Raw genomic sequence first — 20,831 nt, forward strand, 5'->3', positions numbered from 1 at the left:
CATAAATCTACTCACAAAAAGGCATCAGAGCCAAATGATTTTACAGTGATTTTTTACTGTTAAAAAAAAAAAGATAAGCTCCATCTTTCACAAATTGTTCCAGAATTGAAGAAAGTGAGCAAGTTCCCTACTTCATTTTATGAGACTAATATTGCCTTAATACCAAAATTGACAAAGGACAGTGTAAAAAAGGAAAACTAGAGTTTAATCTTATTTATTAACATAGACCCCAAAATCCTAATGAAATATTAAAAAACTTAACTTACCACTGTACTTTAAAAAGTAATACCACAAGAACAGGTATGGTGTACCCCAAGGATACATGAGTCATTTAGCATTAGAAAAATCTATTGAAGTTACTTAACAAAATAACAAGTTAAAGGGTAATAATTATCAGATTTTCTTAATGATTTCAGGAAAACCATCTCTAAAATTCTAGATGCTTTCATGATAAAACAAACAATTTAGCACATTAGGAATGGATTGCCCTTTCCTTAACATAATAAAGGATATCTTAAAAAGATAAAAACTATAGCTAACATCATACATAATGGTGAAATGTCAGAAGCTTTTTTTTTTGATTGTTAGAAAAAAAACAATGAGAGGCTGATTTCACAGTTTCTTTTCAGCATTCTACTGGAAATCCTGCTTCAAACAATGAAAAAAGAAAGATAAAGCAAAGGGCATGGAACTTGATCTTGGCATCTACTATGGTTAATACAAGAGAATGAATGCCTTTAGGGAAGGAACTACCTTTGTTTAGATTTTCTTGCTAAACTACTAGTGGGGAGGTGAGGGCTTGGGCCAACAGGAGCCAAAGCAACGAAAAAAACTCAGTGTCTCTGTGTTTAAAACAAAGAATATTTGGGTCTGAGAAAATGAGACTGAAAAGAGGTGAGAGGAAGAGATCGCAATATTGCTAGAGGCCAAAGCCCATATTTAGAAAGGATCTGGGGGCCAGGTCTTCTTAACATTCCATAATTAAGATACTTGAACGTTCATGAATAAGAGTCTCTGCCATGACAAAATATTCAGTAAAGACCTGTACATGTGGTAGTGCCTTCTGGGAGTGTTTTTTTTGTTTTCTGATGGAACTTTAAAAAAAAAAACAAACCCACCAAGAATGAATTCCCTATCTAGCTCAACAGGATGGAGAGCAGGAAAAACATAACGGTCTCAGTCTTAAATAACTCAGCAGTAAAAGGAGTCCAGAACCAGAGAAGACAGTGATAACCTAAGACCTGTGAGAAGTCACAAGACTTTGGCACATTATATAGCAAGGGACATGGAATAAGGGTTCTAGCAGTTTTATGGATATATTAATATATAGAAAACCATGGTGCTGTAAACAGCAAAAGATTCTACAAAAAAATTACAAAGGTAATACGAAAAACTTTTACAATCTGATTCCTACCGATCGTGAGGTTGATTTCTTACATAGTCTGTGGCTAGGTGACATGGATGCCGTGAAAAGGAAAAGTTTTGAAGTGTGTTTAAAAGGTTTCACTGGAAACACTAGAATTCATTTATAGAGAAAGATTTTTTTCATTGAAGTACAGTTGATTTACAATATTGTGTTAGTTTCAGGTGTACAGCGAAGTGATTCAGTTACACATATTTTTTTTCAGATAATTTTCCATTATATGTTGTTACAAGATATGGACTACTGTTCCCTGTGCTATACAGTAAATCCCTGTTGGTTGTTGATTTTATGTATAGCAGTTTGTATCTATTAATGCCATACTCCTAATTTATCTCCCCTCCTTCTCCTTTTGGTAAGCATAATTTTTTTTTCTATGTCTGTGAGTCTGCTTCTGTTTTGTATATAGATTTATTTGTATAATTTTTTAGATTCCACATATAAGGGATATCATATAATATTTGTCCTTCTCTGCCTGACTTACTTCACTTAGTATAATGTTCTCTAGGTCCATCCATGTTGCTGCAAATGGCAATATTTCATTCTTTTTATGGCTAAGTAATATTCCATTGTGTGTGTTTATGTGTGTGTATGTGTGTGTATATATATATATATATATATATATATACATATGTGTATGTATGTATATATATATATATATATCTCACATCTTCTTAAACCAATCATCTGTTGATGGGCACTTGGGTTGTTTCCATGTCTTGGCTATTGTAAATAGTGCTATGAACATTGGAGTGCATGTATCTTTTTGAATTAGAATTTTCATTTTTTCTGGGTATATGCCCAAGAGTAGGATCGCTGGATGATATGGTAGCTCTATTTTTAGTTTTTTTTAGGAACCTCCTACTGTCTTCCATAGTGGCTGCATCAAATTATATTCCCACCAACAGTGTAGCAGGGTTGCCATTTCTCCACACCCTCTCCAGCATTTGTAGACTTTTTAATGATGGCCATTTTGACCAGTGTGAGGTGGTACCTCATTGTGATTTTGATTTGCATTTCTCTAATAATTAACAATGTTGAGCATCTTTTCACATGCCGTCTTTATGTCTAAAGTTTTTATTTCCTCTCATGGTTTTGAAATATGTAATCTGAGTGGAAAACTGTCTAGAGACTGTGGAGTATGAAAAAAGAAAACAAGTTCTTCTGTGATTTCTAATTTCTCAGTGACTAAATATTTTATACTAGAATACCTGTTCAAACTAATGTCAAGGTATAAATTAGTTATCTTAAAAAATTAATCCCACAGTAATCATTTAGCTTGAACATAGAATAACTTAAGGATATTAATATGAATTACAAACAGTTCTCATTATGGTCAGAAGGATCTATTACTCCTTGGTTGCTATTTTTAGCATTCAAATCTCATAATTCTATAAAATTAGATTATAACTGTAGAAGCATCAGCTCTAGTCAAATCAACTTTGGCAATATAAATATTCTGGAGTTACAAGTCTTTAAATGAACTGCTTTGTAAATTATTGCAAAAATATGGGGGACATTCTAGTTCCATAAGGTGTTCCTATTACTTGTGAAATCTGATCACTTATTAATATAACTAGCATGCATTTTTCTGTTTATACTTTGCTTAACTCTGCTAAGCTTGCATTGTGTTTTAGTTTTTTGGTTGTTCTTTGCAACAAACAGTATTGCTACATCAATAAGCCCATTCCTTTTTATCATTTTTTACAATATAAGATAGAATGTTTAGTCTGTTAGCCAAGACTTCTTGGTATGTTGTTGCAGCTCTATTCCAGAACATTCCTAATACAGCTGGGAAAGAATTTCTTACATTAAAGGCAGCTAATAGAAGTTATCTCATTCCTTCTGTCACAAATAAACCACTAATTTAATCACAGTTTCTGTACTAAAGTCCTTTCCAATAAAAATGGACATTTCATGCAGCAAGGACTCACATATACTAAATACCTATGATGATCAGGGAAGTAACTTTTATATAAATGTTTTTAGGGTGAGCAAGCAGCCAGCACTTTCTTCTAGTGTAAATACTTCAGGAATTTGTTTCCTCTCTCATCTCTTATGCATTAAGTCAACTGAGTAGCACAATAAAGACTTCCCAGACCCCAATCACTAATAAAGAATGATCATCTTAATGTTGTAATATGCTCCCGACTCTAAATCAGTGTTCATGATGGATGAAAAACACAAATATCAATTCAAATTTCAATAAATTCATCATTGCCACCAAAACTATGATCTTTTCCTATTTTCTACACTTTGTATTGAGTATACCATCTTACAGCTCCAATCCTCTTGACATTCTAATCCACGCTTTAGTTCACTGGTTCCTCCTCAACCACCTTCCAAGATAAGGCTGGAATGGTACCTCTACCTGACCAGCAGTTACACAGAAAATAGTGAAAAATTAAAGAGCTATTATTGGACCTCCAATAAGAACATGTGGTGAGTTAAACTCATGTGGAAAAACAAAACAAAACAAGGAATGTACCTGGAGAAACACAGAGTTGAACTGACTACAACCTAGGACTTTGCTTCCTGGTATTTCCAAATCCCATTCCCCACCACTTTTGCTTGGATGCCCTTAGGTTGACACTGAAGTTTCAATTCCTTATCTAAGACCAGTAATCATGGAGTCATATAATCCACTTCACGTCTGCCTTCCTCCTTAGTGGAGCAGGCAAACAACAGCATCTCTCCCGGAACTGGGACAGACAACCCTTTCAAAATAACTGGATGAATCATGCCTACTTCATATCCTGAAAAAATTTAGGTCCACTTCCAACAGTCAACTAACAATAACCAGAAAATACATGCAGAACTAGCTCCATCATGATCTCTCCTGTTAACTGTTTCAATCTCAGAGGACAAGTTAAATTCCATGCTGGTAAAAAAGAGACAATTTTAAAACAAATCACTTAAATCTGTAGCTCTGTAGGTTTTATCTACTTTGAACTTATAAAAGACTTCAGAAATATGTAAAAATAGGAAGACTAGTGGGTATTTTAAGATTCAGTGTCCGTTAATTCTTTCTTTTTCTTAAGATTTAAGCTCTTTCACCTTGCTTGGATAGAAGTAAAGTACTGAAAAAGTTATCATATCTTTGATTTTCCAATGGTTATTCCTTTTCTCAGTTTGGGGATTCATATAATAGAAAACTAAAACTGATATAAAAGGAGGAAGAATATTGAATACCAATATAATTACTGTGATTGTATATTAAATCTATCCCTGATTTTCCCGGCAAAAAAATATCCATGAGGTGTATAACAGGATGTTTTATGTAACCCTCATTTTCTGATTGAAGGAATGAAAGGAAGCATACCGATTCATAAGAAGAAAATATTTTCCTGGTACTAAATTCCAAAGAAAAACTTTTACAGGTCCATCTACACGGAGATGTTGAACTGTATACAGGACAATATCTTCAACAGTCATTGGATAATTTCTTAGTAACTTTTATAGACCTCATGTTTTTAAAAACAACTTGATGAGAAACAACATTTTTACACAATAATACATTTATATTCAATTCATAAGGGAGGGCTTGAACTAAGTCAACAGCAATAGAGAGAGAAAAAATTAATAGGAATTAGTAGTGACTATGTGGAATTAAGGATTTGAAAAAGGAGACACTGCAATTACTCTTCCTCTGTTCTAGCCTTCAACACCAACCTTTCTCCAGTCTATACCCTTCCTCTAGGCCACTGTTACTCGAAGTGTGGTCTATGGACCCACCTGCCAGTCTGCAAACCATCACCAGTATACAAGGAGGTCAGTTCTGAAATTGAGAGTAAATGTTTAAAACTTTTATATCAATTTGACAGAATTATTTTATGAATGGTGAATCTAATAATTTAAAATCCAAGCCTGTTCTTTTAGTGCCTTTAATTTTTTTTTACTTTTATTTTTCTAGTAATTAATTGCCACTGTGTTTTATAAAAGTAAGCTCTTGCAATGTCTTGAAAACTTAAAAATCAAAACAAAACTGGTCCTTTACCACATATAGAAATACTACTCTAGACCTGTTTCTCAAACTTCAGTGGCCATATACCATCCTCATGAATCTGCCATATCTGTCACTAACTTTATCATTTATTCAATAACTTTATTTAAAGAAAATCAAATTTTTATTTAAATAAATTTATTTTTAAATGATACTATATCACCACCATATGCACTGTATTACTCTGTACATAGAAAATAACTATAAAAGCAAATACTATGAAAACAAAGGAATGCAACTCAATTAAAAAATAATAAAATAAGATCTTCAAGTAGTAATAACAAAGCTAATTGGTTTGCAAAAGTGTACACCTGAAAATAAGAGAAAAATCTGTTTTTTCATTCTTATCAATTGAAAATGAATATTCAGTTCAATGTTGCTTAGTTCAAGATAAAGATGAGCTATCCAAAAGATATTTAATGGCCTTCTCAGGAAAGGTTGGACACTAAGAATTAATTCCTAATCAAAATGATATAGGTTTTGCACAACAAATTTTATCTTTTCCAGTAGTCTCCTAAAGTGAACTCCCAAATCTTCTGAATGGGTCAGGTTATTTGGTAAAACTCAGAACAGTGATTTTCGAAGTGCTTCTTTTTGGTAAATCATTGCCATCTGGTTTGAGAAAATATTTTTGAAAACCTCTTATCAAGCGGTCTCCTCATAATTTTGAACATGTTTTCAGCAAGTTCTTGAGATGAAATTTCTGAAGAAACTACAAGTGTTTTCCGTAAGTATTGTTAGCAGAATAAATGTAAGTTTCAAAACTTGTTCCCAGGATCCTAACTTTATCCTGCATCATCCTTGGAAAATATAACAGTTACCAAATATTGCACTCTTAATTTGGGCCAGATGCTTTGCTAAGTGCCAGGTAGATATATAGATATAGATCTGGCATTTATATATTATAAAATCTCATTTTATGTGTATACATTATATATAATGAGATTTTACATATTACATATAGATATATGAAATGAGATTTTATATATGTTAAATTATATTTTACAATATATCCTATACATGTGTGATATGTATAAAATCTCATTTAATTCTCTCTTAATAGAAACTCTGGGCTCAAAGAGATGTGGCGACCTCATTCATTCAATATTCAACAAATATTTGTTGACTATTTACTGTGTATCAAGCATCATTCCAGGCATTGAGATCACAAAGACAAACAGAATAGACACAGTCAGGTTATTTGTGTCCTAGTGATGGCTGGGAAAAGAAAGAACAAATAAGATAATTTCTCATAGTGATAAGCTATGTAGAAAGTAAGTTATGCACCAGAGATGTGTTGGTGGTTGAGGAAGTCTTATCTGAAAAGGGACATTTGAGGTGAGATCTGAACGATGAGAAGCAGCCATGTGAAGACTGGAAAGGAGCATTCCAGGCATAAGAAACAGTTCCTGCCAAGCCCTTAAGACAGAAACAAGCTGGGCATGTTCAGGGAAAACAAAGAATGTATGGCTAGAATCTACTGAGCAATGGGGAACATTTTATTCAGTGTTGCATCAGTCCTTGTGGCTATGTTGAAGAGTCTGGAAGTTATTCTCTGCAATGGAAAACATTTGAAGGGTTTTAATTAGGTGAGTGACATAATCTGTTCCCATTTCAAATGAAAGTTAGTTACTTGAGAAGAGATACTAAGTCCTATGTTTCCTTGTCTTTGTCACAATACTTACCCTGGAGCCTTGCAACTGGTAGGTACTCAATTAATATTTGTTATAGATTCCGATTACTTACATTAGTTATCTTCCAGCTCCCACTTCCAGTGGCAAACTGTTTTTTCACAATAACCAAAATTACAATGTAATTACATTAACTTGCATCCAAATACATGGATTATTCCATCCCTTTCCCAATGAAATCTAGATGTGCTGCTTCGCCCATTAAACTACCCCTTTATCAAAGTTCCATTAATCTCCTGGAGGTACCACTGTGCTCATTAACTAAATGTTAGGTAGGCACAGAAGTTACTTTGGATTTCACTTAATAAACCAGAGCAATTAAAGTAATTACTCATATCTTGTGAAAAGAAGCCAATATGTAGCCAGTTTAACCTGCTAGAGATCTGTGGGTGAAAGAACACATAAAGTGAGGGGTATTGGGAATAGGAGCTTGAGTCCCTTTGCCAAGGCTTTCAAGTGGAGCAATTATTTACCCTAAAAAAGGACTGAACTGACTTCTAAAAAACTTTAAAAAGCCATTTCAAATGTTTGCAGAATACTTAAAAAATGTTAAATTGCCCAATTTACTGCCTAGATTTAGCTTTTTTATCTGAAAATTTATTTTAGCAACTATCTGAGTTATAGTCTCCTTTTAAATCCACTTGCTCAGATTCATGTGATTTACTTTCCAGAATTACAAGCAGTGCTCTATGCCATGTGCAATAGCAAAGAAATAAATTATAAACTGTATGACTTTCCACCTAGTAATTTTCAATATATGGATTATCATTTGGACTTATTTTAACTCTGCACACTTACACATTATTTAGTATACCTAAAAATGTTTTCTAGACAGGAATGAAATAAGGCCACTTTTGTTAATGTGCTACTCAATACAATAGATAATTGGGGAAATTGTAGATGCTTCTATATTATTACACAGAAAAAATAATTTATATAATATTAATTACTGTAAAATGAGTTTATTCCACAACTCACAAAGCTACTATAATTAAAGAAATGAACAAATAGACCAAATTTTGAGATATTTAGATTCTATAATCCATATAATCTGAAGGGCAAGTGATGTGTCTCTTAGGTTTTTTTTTTGGCTGTGTCAGGTCTTAGTTGCACCATGTGGGCTCTTCATTGTGACACGCGGGCTTCTCTCTAGTTGTGGTGTGTGGGTTTTTTCTCTCTAGTTGTGGCACGCGGGTTCCAGAGCGTGTGGGCTCTGTAGTTTGCAGCACGCGAACTCTCTAGTTAAGGTGCACAAGCTCAGTAGTTATGGCATGTGGGCTTAGTTGCCCCACGGCATGTGGGATCTTAGTTCCCTGACCAGGGATCAAACCTTGCATCCCCTGCACTGGAAGGTGATTCTTTACCACTGGACCACCAGGGAAGTCCCCTTAACCTCCTAGTTTAATAAGCTACTCAAAGAAGGGAAAGATGATCAATATTTACTGAACACTCACTATATCCAGATACTTTTAAATAAGTCTCTTATTTAAACCTTCACAACACACTTCTAAGGTGAATACAATCCTCATTTTGCAGATGAGACAGATGAGTTTCCAAAGTATAAGTAACTCATCCAAGAGCAAACCACTAGGGAAGCCTTGGGCTAGTGTTTGAAGACAAGTTTTTTTGCCCCCAACATCCAAGTTATTTCACTTCAACAAAAGATCTTCAGTTAAACAAATAACACCCCCCCGAAAAAGCAAAATAATGTTTCTACTATAATCAAAATATCCCTATTCTCTACCAAAATACAACCCCAAATAGTCATTTGAATATATCTTTAATTTTTTTCCTTCTTCTTGAAAAAAGTTACGAAACTTGTTTTCTATCTTAAAACTTGTTTTCTATCTTAACTAGTTGCCTAATTTTTGCTGCATTAGAGCATGTATTAAGGAATGGCCTATTTAAGGTGGGGAGCTTACGAGGACCAATAAGACACTAGTTGCTCCCTCAAAGATTTTATGGTGAGGGGGAAAGACAGGCAAACAGATGGTTATAAAATAAGCACTTTGATATTCCCAGAGTAATATGGAATCACAGCAGAGGTGGCCAGACTGGGGTGGGGAAGGTCCCCCCAAAGAGAGAAGCCTATGTTGATTTCTCAAGGAAAGGGTTAGCCAGGTGAAGAACTGGAGAAAGGGGATAACATGAAGCCAGGAAATCATATCAAGAGCACAAAAGTGAGAAATCGTGGTATCTTTCGGTAACTGAAAATATTTTAGTACTGCTGATGTACAGAATACAGAGAGGTTCGTTGTAAAGGAGGAAGGAGGGGTGGTAACAAATGACACCAGGAAGCTAAATCAGGACCAGTTCCCAAGAGTGCTGTAAACCATGCTACAACCTTTGAACCCTCCTGAACGTGATGCAGAGGCATTCAAGGATTGCAAACAGGGGAGTGAAATGATTGGACTTATGTTTTAAATAGACCATGCTAGGGACAGTGTGATGAATGGACTCAAGCTGGGCAAGATTAGATAGGAGAACAGGTGAAAGGCCGCCAAAATATCCCAGGTGAGATCATGATAAAGTCCTGGCCTACAGTAGTGGCAGCAGGAATGGAGTGAAAGGTAAATTCCAGAGACATCGAGAAGGTAGACTGCAGGACACTTAGTAAATCACTGGACGTGTGAGTGAAGAAAAGCTGAAGAAGGCATCTAGAATTGTTCCTTTTAATGACCTCACCACTGAGTGACAGTAGTGTCACTCATCAAAAAGAGTGAGTATCAGAGAAAGAGCAGTCTTGAAGGGGATCTCAGGAGTTCATGACATCAAACGTGAGTTTGACATCAACGGGAGACATCCACGTGGAGCTATTTAGTAGGTCTGGGGTGCAGGAGAGAGGCTAGGGCACTTAAACACAGATTCCGGGAGCCAACATTTCATATGTCTTTTATTTTAAAATATTTTTTATTGAAGCATAGTTGATATACAATATTATATAAGTTACGAGTGTGCAATGTATATCATTTTTAAAGCCATGGAAGTGAACAAGAGCATGCTAGTTGGATGCTCTTACTCACCAGAGAAGGTGGAGGGTGAGAAAAGAGACCCACAGATCACCAATACGGAAGACGTGGCCCAGCGGCAGAAGAGCCCAAGAGAAGCGCCCATGGAGCAGGGGACACCTGGGAGAAGGTGGTGTCACAGAAAGCAAGGGAGGAGAGCTTCACGCAGGAGGATGTGACAGGCAGTGTCCAACACTTCAGGGAGGGCCGGTCAGATCAAGACGGAAAAGCACACAGTGGATTTAGCAACAAAGATGACATTGACTACAAAGGTGAGAGCTGGGTCAGTGGGCTTGTGGGAATAGAACCCAGACTCAAGTTCTCATCTGATAGAGTTTCCTGAATGAAACAAAAACTCACAGAACTCTTATTTGCTGAAGGCTTTGTGCCAGTTTTAAAGTTTAAACTTTTTTCAAGCACTTTCATTTAGTTGGCAGTTAAATAAGCAAAGGACGTGTACATGCCCTCTCCTTAATTACAGCTTTCATAATCTATTCACTTTCAGGTACAAGCAGGCTCCTCCGTAAAATGGGTTGGCTGCAGCGGCAGGTTAGGGCTAGGCTTCCATGTAAAAGCTATCATTAACTCAAACCAGTTAATACAGTTTGCATATACAAAGTATGATTAGAAGGACCCTAGGACATGATTCCAATTCTGATAATTTGCAGACATAGCACAGGGATTCATTTAGAGCTAAGTCCTAAAATGTTCTCTTGTCTTCGATATGTACCTACACCTTTTATTTTATTTTAATAGAAGATTATTATAATAGAATTAACTGTTTTTAAAATACTGGTGCTAGAGGTTAGAATTAACCCCTAATGTAGATTTAATGGCCTTATATTAGGTTTTTACTGGTAGAGTTTTCTTTCAGAGAATGTGATCTATCAACAAACATGCCTAAATCAGGGTAATAATGATCCTCACCTCCTGCATTATTTCAAAGATTTCTTGGGCTTCCCTGGTGGCGCAGTGGTTGAGAGTCTGCCTGCCAGTGCAGGGGACACGGGTTCGAGCCCTGGTCTGGGAAGATCCCACATGCCGCGGAGCGGCTAGGCCCGTGAGCCACAACTGGTGAGCCTGTGCGTCTGGAGCCTGTGCTCCGCAACAGGAGAGGCCCGCGACGGTGAGAGGCCCGCGCACCGCGATGAAGAGTGGCCCCCGCTTGCCTCAACTAGAGAAAGCCCTCATACAGAAATGAAGACCCAACACAGCCAAAATAAAATAAATTAATTATTTAATTAAAAAAAAAAGAAGCAAGAGATTGTTCAAAACTGAGAATGGCCAGTGTGTCTACATTTAAAAAAAAAAAAAAAAAGATTTCTTCTTCTTTCTCAATTTACTTATCTAATTTTTTAAATAATGAGGACAAGTAGAATTAATTTTTTCTTGCTTTAATAATGTTCCATGACACTACTTAAATTGTAGTCTATGTTTGTAAATTTTAGTAATATTGTTAATGCATACATGTAAGACGTAAAAAATATATGTGTGTATATGTATGTATGTGTATGTTTGGGGGGGTGTTTTCAGGAAACTTTGGGGAGAGAGAGACATCAGAGAGAAAGAAGCAGACAAGAAGAGAAACTCTTTCTCCTCCCTTCCTGCTTCGCAGTGTCGTTTAGTGACAATGAGATGCCTAGAGTTGTTAAACCCATTAATTTGGTCAAGTGATGCTGAACAGTGAGAAAGAAAGAGACTGGGTTTCTGAAGACACTGTGGAGCTGGTCAGTCAACCAGGAACTGCTCCCTTGACTTCTTGTTGGGGAAGACAGTGACCCTAATAATTAAACCCATTTTTAAATAGGGTGTTTGTTACCTCTCAATCAATAAAAATAGTTTTATACACAACACACACACATACATACACACACACACACATGCACACAGAGTGCATTATGCACTGAAAGACATTTGGTTCTCAAAGTTGTAAAAGCTACTTTGATTTGAATTTAAAAATTAGGGTTGAAAACAGCCTCAATTTTAAAACAAATTAGCAGGAAACAATCAAGTTAGGATTCTTAAAAATAAACATGATTTGAGGCCACAGTGCAATTAAGTTATGGAATTTTTAAAAGAATCAGTTATAGCTAATAATAAAAGACATATCAAGTTTTAAAGTTTTGTGTCCATGGAATTTTAAAAGAAGGAAAAAATTGAAAAAAATTTACTTCCAAATCTTTCAATTAAATCAACAAAACTATGCATGATTTTTGATCCACCATTATATACTTTAACACTCAAAAAGGAATACATTATATTAACTCCAGGAAGGAGGAGGTTATAGAATTGATTTAAGAATAAATAGGGCTTCCCTGGTGGCGCAGTGGTTGAGAACCTGCCTGCCAATGCAGGGGACACGGATTCGAGCCCTGGTCTGGGAAGATCCCACATGCCGTGGAGCAACTAGGCCCGTGAGCCACAATTACTGAGCCTGCGCGTCTGGAGCCTGTGTTCCGCAACAAGAGAGGCCGCGATAGTGAAAGGCCCGCGCACCGCGATAAAGAGTGGCCCCCGCTTGCCGCAACTGGAGAAAGCCCTCGCACAGAAACGAAGACCCAGCACAGCCATAAATAAATAAATAAATTTTTAAAAAAAAGAATAAATTTTTCCTTTGTTCACAGATTTTAATTAATTTTGAAATAGGTGAATTTCCCTTCTACACTGGAATTTGAATAAATTAAAATTTCCCTTCTAAAGTGTAATTTGGATGCTCTTTCTGGACTTAATTCTTATCTGGAAAATAATTCTTTAGTACAGTGGAAATGACAAGAAACTTGGCGGAGGGTGGGCAGGAGACCCACGGAATCATAATTATCCAACAGAGAAAGGAAAAGCTACGTAGCATCCAACATACTCTTTAAGAGATTAGGAAAGCAGATTTCAAATATTCAAAGATGGGTACAATTGAAAATGGGAAATAGTGTAAGAGAACAGAGGACTCTCAAAATCGGGATCATTTGTGATTGTATTATTAGAATTTGCACGAGGAAGAAAAGGTGAAGACAGCTGCATGCAAAGCTTTCCAGTGTGCTCAGGTTTTCAAAGGGCCCGAGCTAAAGATGAAAGCAGGGACAAGACCAAGGATGATGAGAGAAGGGCACCAACCTGAAACAGATTCAGAAAGTGGGATGCCCAGAGGCCTCGGAAGCACATCCCTGAAAGCAAAAAAGTCTGTGGCTCAGAAAGGAAGCACGAAAAGAAACAGACAGGCCTGCTGCTCGGTCCAGAGAAAACTCAGAACAATTTCTCTTCCATTTAGTTTCCATCTTCACCATCTCGAGGCTTGACTTTGGAAAAAGAAGAGCATGTTGGCTGAGAGCAACCAAGGCCCCAAATGGGGGGAGAAAGTGAGAGCTCCCCTGTCTGTCTCCCCAGGGTTGAGTCTCTGAGGCCCCACAGGAAAATCTCCCAAAGACCCAAAAGGCTGATGGACAACAGAAGGACCACCCTTGGGCATCTTTATGTAATCATGGAGACAGGCAGAGAAAGGCAAACATCCTTCTTTTTCAAGAGGGAACGGAAGGGGTAAGATTAACCATAGGTCAAAGTGCTTTACATTAAGCCCCAGAAAAACTCAAGATTTTCATTCTATTTAACTGATTGTGATCGCTGAGAAAATAACTCAGCAATCACATGGAGCCAAACTAAATTTAATTAAGTGGCTACATTCTGGTTTCTTTTTGTTTTTTCTTTCTTTTAATAGGGGCTACTAATCTTGCAGATATAAATACGACATTTAAGGTAAATTCTGATTTCAGCCAAACATTTCACAAAGTCACATGATATTCTCCAAGTTGCTTTCAAACCTAAGATTTGATGATTCTTCAAAAGTGCCTTTTGTTTTCTTTTGTGACTTCATTCTTGGCAAGCTTTTATTACTTCAGATATTGGAAAATCTTGCAAAGGAATTCTAATTGAATTGCTATTCAAAATAATTGTAAAAATGGACATGTTGATCCAAGTAATTGTGATGGTTAAGTGAATGCTATTATGTATGAACAACATATAACTAACCCCTTTCTAAGAATTACCTTAACACATATGCCATACTTTAAATGTTTGCCCTATGTCTAATAGAAAAGGGGGTCAGTTGTGGAATTACACTGCCTAGGTTCAGTTCTACTTCTTATTAGACCTGGGGCTAATCTCTTTGGACTTAATTTTCTTATCAATAAAATGGGGATAATAATAACTATCTCAAAGGGCCAGTATTAAATGAAACAATATATATAAAGCACAAATATATAAAGTGCTCCATAAATGTTGATGCCATGAGTGGTGGTAATTGTTTAGTAGTAATTTCATTTGTTTCCAAGCAAGCCAATCAATATTTTCTGCATGAAAATGATCTTCTCTATCTGTGTCAGGTAAGATTTTGTTTGCAAGCCACAGAGCACCTGACTAAAAGTGTCTTTGTCGATGTGAATTTGTTTTCCCTGTGTAACAAGGAGTTCAGCGGTGCTGTTCTTGACTTGGTTCCATAATTCACCGTGTCATGGCTCTGGGTCAGCATCTCCATGGTTCTCTCTCGGGTTTTCCCTCATGGCCACAGGATAAGCCACTGCAGCTGCTCCCAACAGGAAGGAAACAGGAACAGGCAGTCATCAAAGGCCTCTCACCCATTATCCGGCAAGAAAACCATTCTCAGACATCCCCCTCCCCTCCCCTGCAGGCTTTCTCTCAGCACATCTTGTGGGACACAAGGGGCTGGTCCTGGCCAAGAGGAGGCTGGGAACTGAGTATCTGCCCTTTGTACCCACAGCAGTGGGAAAGGGGATTTCCCACCTTCCCAACTAGAAAAAATGTGAACCAGGGTTTGCCACCTTATTTTACCTTTGTTTCTCCTTTTCCTTATCAATCAGATATATATTTGTTTTCCAAAGGCTCATTTCAGATGACTAAGCCAAAATAGAATGCCCTACCTCAATCTCTACACAGATGTTCATTGTCAGAGGTAAATAGATAAACACGCCACCCACCCCCCCCCCCACCCCGCCGCCACCTCCCTAATGCGGCAAAACAGGCAATTATTAACTGATGTAGAAATTTACAAATATCCCTAAAAAAGTTTGGGAAGCACTGAGCCAGATGGTCTCTCATGATTGCATCTGGCCCGATGACTCACTCTTTTGTCCCTTGTGTTTCACACTTTCTTTCCCAGAAATCCCCCTGATCTCATCTCCCTGTTTGCTTCCTCTTCCACTAGGTGGATCAAATGTCTTTCAAAAAATCACCTTCCTCTTCTAAGCAATGCAACAGGAGAATGACAGTGGAGAAGGGACTGAGTGAGTGTGTGTGTGTGTGTGTCTGTGTTTGTGTGCAGAGTTGTGGACAGAGAAACTAGATTTGCCTTTTAACTTCACCTTGTTAACTTCCAAACATAAAATAAAAATTCCATCGATATCTTTCTGATAATTCCCAGGCTTGGCTCCCTCTCTACCCTCCCCACACCTCTCATCCCAGCCCAGGCACTCTCCCTGCTCCCCACCTCCCCCAAAGAGAGACAGTCAGGAGGTTAAAAAGCTCTCCATCTGCTGTAAAAGTAAAGCAGAACTCATGAGAACGAGAAGGCCCCTTTCTACAGCAGAGCGTGCAGCAGGCTACAGCAGAAATCTCTTCTGCTCCTGCCTTTCAAAGGAGGCACTATGTTCTTTCCCCTCATTGTGGGGACTCGCCTAACCAGATGCCCTGGGCCAATCTTGTTCCAGAAAGATAACAGAATCCCAAACACGGAGCATGCCTCACCACAGCCGGTGAGGGCCAGTAAAAATGGAATTGAGTTGGAGAGGTCAATGCTTGTGTACCTTTGAAGAAACTGGATCAAAATCATTCTACACCAGCCAAAACCACCATCAGTACAATTCTAGTGGGGTAAATGGCGGGTCACAAGCATCAGATAAGGATGTTGAGCATTAGTGCCCACGTTAAAAAAGAGTCCATATTGTGAGGGCAGGAAACTCAGAGAGAGACACCAGCAGCGTGACCAAGCTCCGAGAAGATGGGGCGACTTTAGGAAGGTTTGGGGCTGGCCTGACATATGACACAGGATTTATGCAGATGGACAGGGTCCTCAGTCCTCAAAGTCCCTTCACAAGTATGAAATGTGCAACAGAGAACCAAGATGGGGGATCACCTGAAAAACCGTCTAGGGAAGAAGTGTTGATAAACCGGTTAGGAATGTTACTCTGGAGAGGAAGAGACTTCAGCTTACAGAAGCACAGGCCCCACCACTGCCAGCTGCAGTACCATGGGAAAGTGCTCTGCTCCCAGTGTCCTACTTCCCGAGTTCAAATTCTGCCTCTGTTGATCACGGGTAAAGTCCCTGCCAGCTCTACAAGAACTAAGTGCGCAGGTAATCCATGGAAATGCATAGAACCTGCCCATGGTAACTGCATCAGCTTCTGTTGTTATGAAGTTCTTCCTATCTTGATTTAGATAATGCTGCAGCTTTCCATAAGTGCCTGAGGCTGTGAAAAAGCATTTTGGGACGCTCCCGGTAACATTTTCAGGAAAAGCCACCTTATCACCTCTGGATTGCACAATAAAGAGGTGGTCCCTCAGACCTCGATTTCAGAAATACTGTGAAAGCATTCCATGAGGGGATAATCCTATTAAATTTAGAGAATTTGGTCTGATGGGGATTTGTGAAGGAATGCAATGTTCTGTGGAACGTCTTAAGTGTCTCTAAAAACACTGAATAAATGTAATAACAATAACTTCTTGTGTTTGTGAGCTGCTTTTAGCTATCAAGTGCTTACACATGTTGTTTTATTTAATGTCTGCTGAATTATCAGAAAATCCTACCTGCTGCAGATAGCTAACAGCCTACTGTAACAGGAGTTTCTGGCTCTGGGTCTCTGCTCCTTACAGGGCTGGTTTGGAGAGTAACTTTGTTATTGTTACTTTTTTGGTGGCTATTCCATAGGCAGCCGCCAAACCCCAGTAATCCCCTTTGCCCCTGATGGAATGGGGTATAACTCACAAAATAGAACTATCTCCTGAAAAGAGGCTTTTACACAAGTGTGGTTTGTAAAATACCTGCATCAGAAGCATTTTAATCTAAAAATGCAAATAGGCAGAGATCCGAATGAATTCCACCTCGGCATAGGAAATCCCAAACTTCTGGGCATGAGGTATGGAAATCTGTGTTCTTAACAAGCACCCCAGACAATCCTTACAAATACTAACAATTAAGGACAATTGTTCTAATGTTTCAAGAAGTCAACTAAAAATAGTTCAAATTCTGTCCAGCTGGCTGCTGGGCAAATGGCAAATACATTAATTGCATTTAAAGGCATATAAAAAGGACTCAGGTGTAAGGACCAGTCACCAAGCCAACAAACCACACACCAAACTTGCCCCAGGAAACCCAGGGCAAGGGCTAGGGTGAGGCAAGCGAGACACAAAATTTAAGGGGGACCCAAAAAACTCATCAATCAAAATAAACAATATCTTAATGCAGTATTTTAAAAAAATCAAAATCAATGCAAAAAAAAAAAAATCCATGATGAACCAAGTATCAAAATTTTAAATACAGGATCAGTATTACCCTATTTTCCCTTTGCCCCAGGCTGTAATATGGCTCACCTGGGCACTGCCAGGATGGCTCTTTACCTTCCAGCTCAGTGTGCTCACTGGAAGGTCCTCATGCAGTCTTTTATTGTATCTAAACGTGGAGCCTGGGACAGAGGAATGCCAACCATCTCATCCTCATATCGCGGTTCGGAGGGTCTCAGGTCAAAAAACCTGATTTCATTGACTTGGATACAGTGTTCTTTCCTTTGAAAATAAAAGTTAGATTGAGTTCTGTGGTCCTTAACCAGTTTTATTCCAGTGACAGGATTAACTTGCCTAAGACATACAGGCTCACAAGAAGCTTCACTTACTCTTTTGATGCAGCAATTGCAATGGCCAAATAGGCCCCTCTGTGGGGTGTCACTCTGCCTCAGATGCTGCTTTCTGATAGACTCTTCTGGGTGTGTAAAATTTTAAATCCTTTATAAACATCAATGATTGGCATAATTGGTGTAATTATAGGTATCTAAAAAGCAGAAAAGGCCTATGTAACAGCTGCCAATAGTTGGTTTCAGGAAACATGCAGTCAGTTGTGGCGAACCAGGCTCGGGGTATAAATGCTTGGGTAATACTACTTCCAGATGGACCAACTTGAATCAGAGAGGGCACAGAGAGAAAAGTGCTCCCTCCCAAGGGACTGAGCCATGCGGAAATCAAGGGGCAAGAGATGCAGGAGGTCCTCCTCCCAGACTATATGATGAATGTGTACAGGTTAGAGAACCACAGTGGTCTCCACCCTCTTTTGTTAGGTAGAAATGAATAGTTTCAATTATCCTTTGTCGGGTTTAGTTTTTAAATGTTCCACAGTTGTTAAGGTCTTGTTAATCGCAGCAAGAAGGGGAAAGCAACTGGCAGTCCCAGTTTGCAAACCTCTGTCTTCTTACAAACGGGCATGAAAGAATGGAGAATATCTTGGGTTTTTCTACTCCCTAAATATTTGAGGATAGGTTCCTTCATAAAATGCTTGTGGTTTATTGAGAAGTTCTTTGAGCCAGTTTTGTATTATGTATATGAACCTACAACATTTGAACACTGCCCTTAATATCCTCCCACTCTTTCAGAGAACATGTGAGTTTGGATGGCGAAGGAGAATTCATTGGGAGAAGTTAAAACAATTTAGAGGAGTCGACCCTCTGGCAGATTCCCGAGGCCTGCTACCAGTGAGTCTGCCAAAATGGCAACCAATTACTAACCTACAGCTAAAGAAATCTCCATTTCCTGCATGTTCCCACTTCATTTTGTCAAACTACTCACTCTTATACAAATGAATAGCTTTGTTGAACTTAACATCATCTTTTTAAAATGTAAATATGTCTAGCAGTTAAGAGAGTGAGGATCATTTAATTAAAAAGTTTCGGGCTTCCCTGGTGGTGCAGTGGTTGAGAATCCGCCTGCCAATGCAGGGGACACAGGTTCTAGCCCTGGTCTGGGAAGATCCCACATGCCGCGGAGCAGCTGGGCCCGTGAGCCACAACTACTGAGCCTGCGCGTCTGGAGCCTGTGCTCCGCAACAAGAGAGGCTGCGATAGTGAGAGGCCCGCGCACCGCGATGAAGAGTGGCCCCCGCTTGCTGCAACTAGAGAAAGCCCTCACACAGAAACGAGGACCCAGCACAGCCAAGAATAAATAAATAAATTTAGAAAAAAAAAAAAAGTTTCAACCATATTGATATTCTTCCAACACCTACCTAACAGTAGTCCTCAGGGAAAGACACTGGGTTTTATTTTGTTTTGAGGGGACAGGGATTTGAATAACAATTTTGACAACAATAATTTGGGAGCGTGGACTGCTTTTCAGGGTTATGTGGGGCTTGGGGGGTTTGGTAGGATCAATGAAGGGCAATGGGTCAGATGGCCTCTAAAGTTCCTTTGTAATCTAAAAAGTTTAAAATTCTATGATCATATCCTAAAGCAGTGGAGTTTGTTTTTATTTTTCCACTTTTAAGCATAATTTTTTAATGTAAAATAGGTGAAAGAGGAACTGTCCTGGTTGTATGTTTATGCGTGGATTTCTCTGAGCACATCTGTCTAAAGGAGAAAGAAAGGCAGTAGGGAATTTTGGGCTTCGTGATGACTAGAGAGGATGGACTTCCCTTTCTTACTTATTTTTAAAATAGCCTCACGCCCATCCCAAAATATCTTTTGCTAATTTGCCACATGGATGTTCCACCCGTAGAATATAGTGTGATAAGACTGGCATCATGGTGCAGGAAAAAAAACCAAAAGAGAGCATCTACTGACATGATGGTATGGTCCATAACTTTCTGGTCACTTCCAATTTTTAAAAAGCTAATACAATTTTTACATTTACCCTCAAACTTGACTCAGATCTCCTCTCCTTACCTTTCCAGAGTCAACTTCAGCAGGTTGGAGTGGAAAAATACTTTCTTCCCATGCCACTTCCAAGCATAGCTCCTCCAGTGTGTTGGGGGAAGGAGCAAGGAGAGAGAACAATGTGAATATCCCTTCACTGAACTGCCCAGGGCTGGAGTCCTCTGTCTCTTTGTGTTGATTCTCCAGCGAACACCTACTGGTCACTGATAGCCTTCTGACGGGTGGGCATCCAAATGCTGTTTTTCCCAAGGGCACACATGTGGGTTCTTCTGAGGAACAGCCCTATTCTCCCTGTTCTGGAGGATTCCAGCTTGGATTCTTCCTTACCTCTCTAATTCTGGCACCCCAAAGTACTCCCCACAGTTTTCTCAGACTCCTACTTCAGTGTACTTGATCTGTGCAAACTCATATCCTTTCTGAGTCAAACAGTAGAAGGCAGATAATCAACAAGCCCCTCCAGCCCTCCTCTCTCTCTCTCTCTCTCTCTGGCAGAACAAATAAGCCGATGACCAAATACAATGGTGTGAGGACCCACTGTGCTCCCCTCAAAGATGTTTCAGGTCTCTGACTCTCTTCCTTCCTTTTCTCCCTTCTTCTGCTTATTTGGACCTGGGGGCGGTGGTGGGGTGGTGAGAAGGAGAATATTGATTATAGTAGGATCAATTCTGCTCTGAATGATTGGGGAAGGGGCTTTCTCTGGCCGCCAATGTTGAGCACTCTCTAGAATGTGGTATACTTCATCCCTGTGTTTATATCTCTAAGTCTTAGCGACAAAATTAAAGCTACAGGGGAAAAAAA

The 20,831-nt window shown here is 38.6% G+C and overlaps 1 protein-coding gene across 5 annotated transcripts in view; it reads right to left on the minus strand.

The window, feature by feature from the left end:
- SOX4 (SRY-box transcription factor 4) overlaps positions 1–20,831 on the minus strand; it is a 54,092-nt gene that overhangs the window by 22,633 nt on the left and 10,628 nt on the right. The window contains exons 4-5 of one of the 5 annotated variants that reach the window (XR_014232472.1): positions 20,043–20,114; positions 17,740–18,166 (exon numbers count right to left, since the gene is read on the minus strand). The exons of 2 other annotated variants lie outside the window; for them this stretch is intronic. The gene's annotated coding sequence lies outside the window, so the exon portion shown is untranslated. Of the gene's footprint in view, positions 1–17,739; positions 18,167–19,870; positions 20,115–20,831 lie in introns of those variants that run through there. 2 more of the 5 variants (XR_014232471.1, XR_014232473.1) reach the window with 2 other exon arrangements.

This window comes from Balaenoptera borealis (assembly GCF_965194805.1).
Source record: "Balaenoptera borealis genome assembly, chromosome: 12".
NCBI lineage: Eukaryota > Metazoa > Chordata > Mammalia > Artiodactyla > Balaenopteridae > Balaenoptera > Balaenoptera borealis.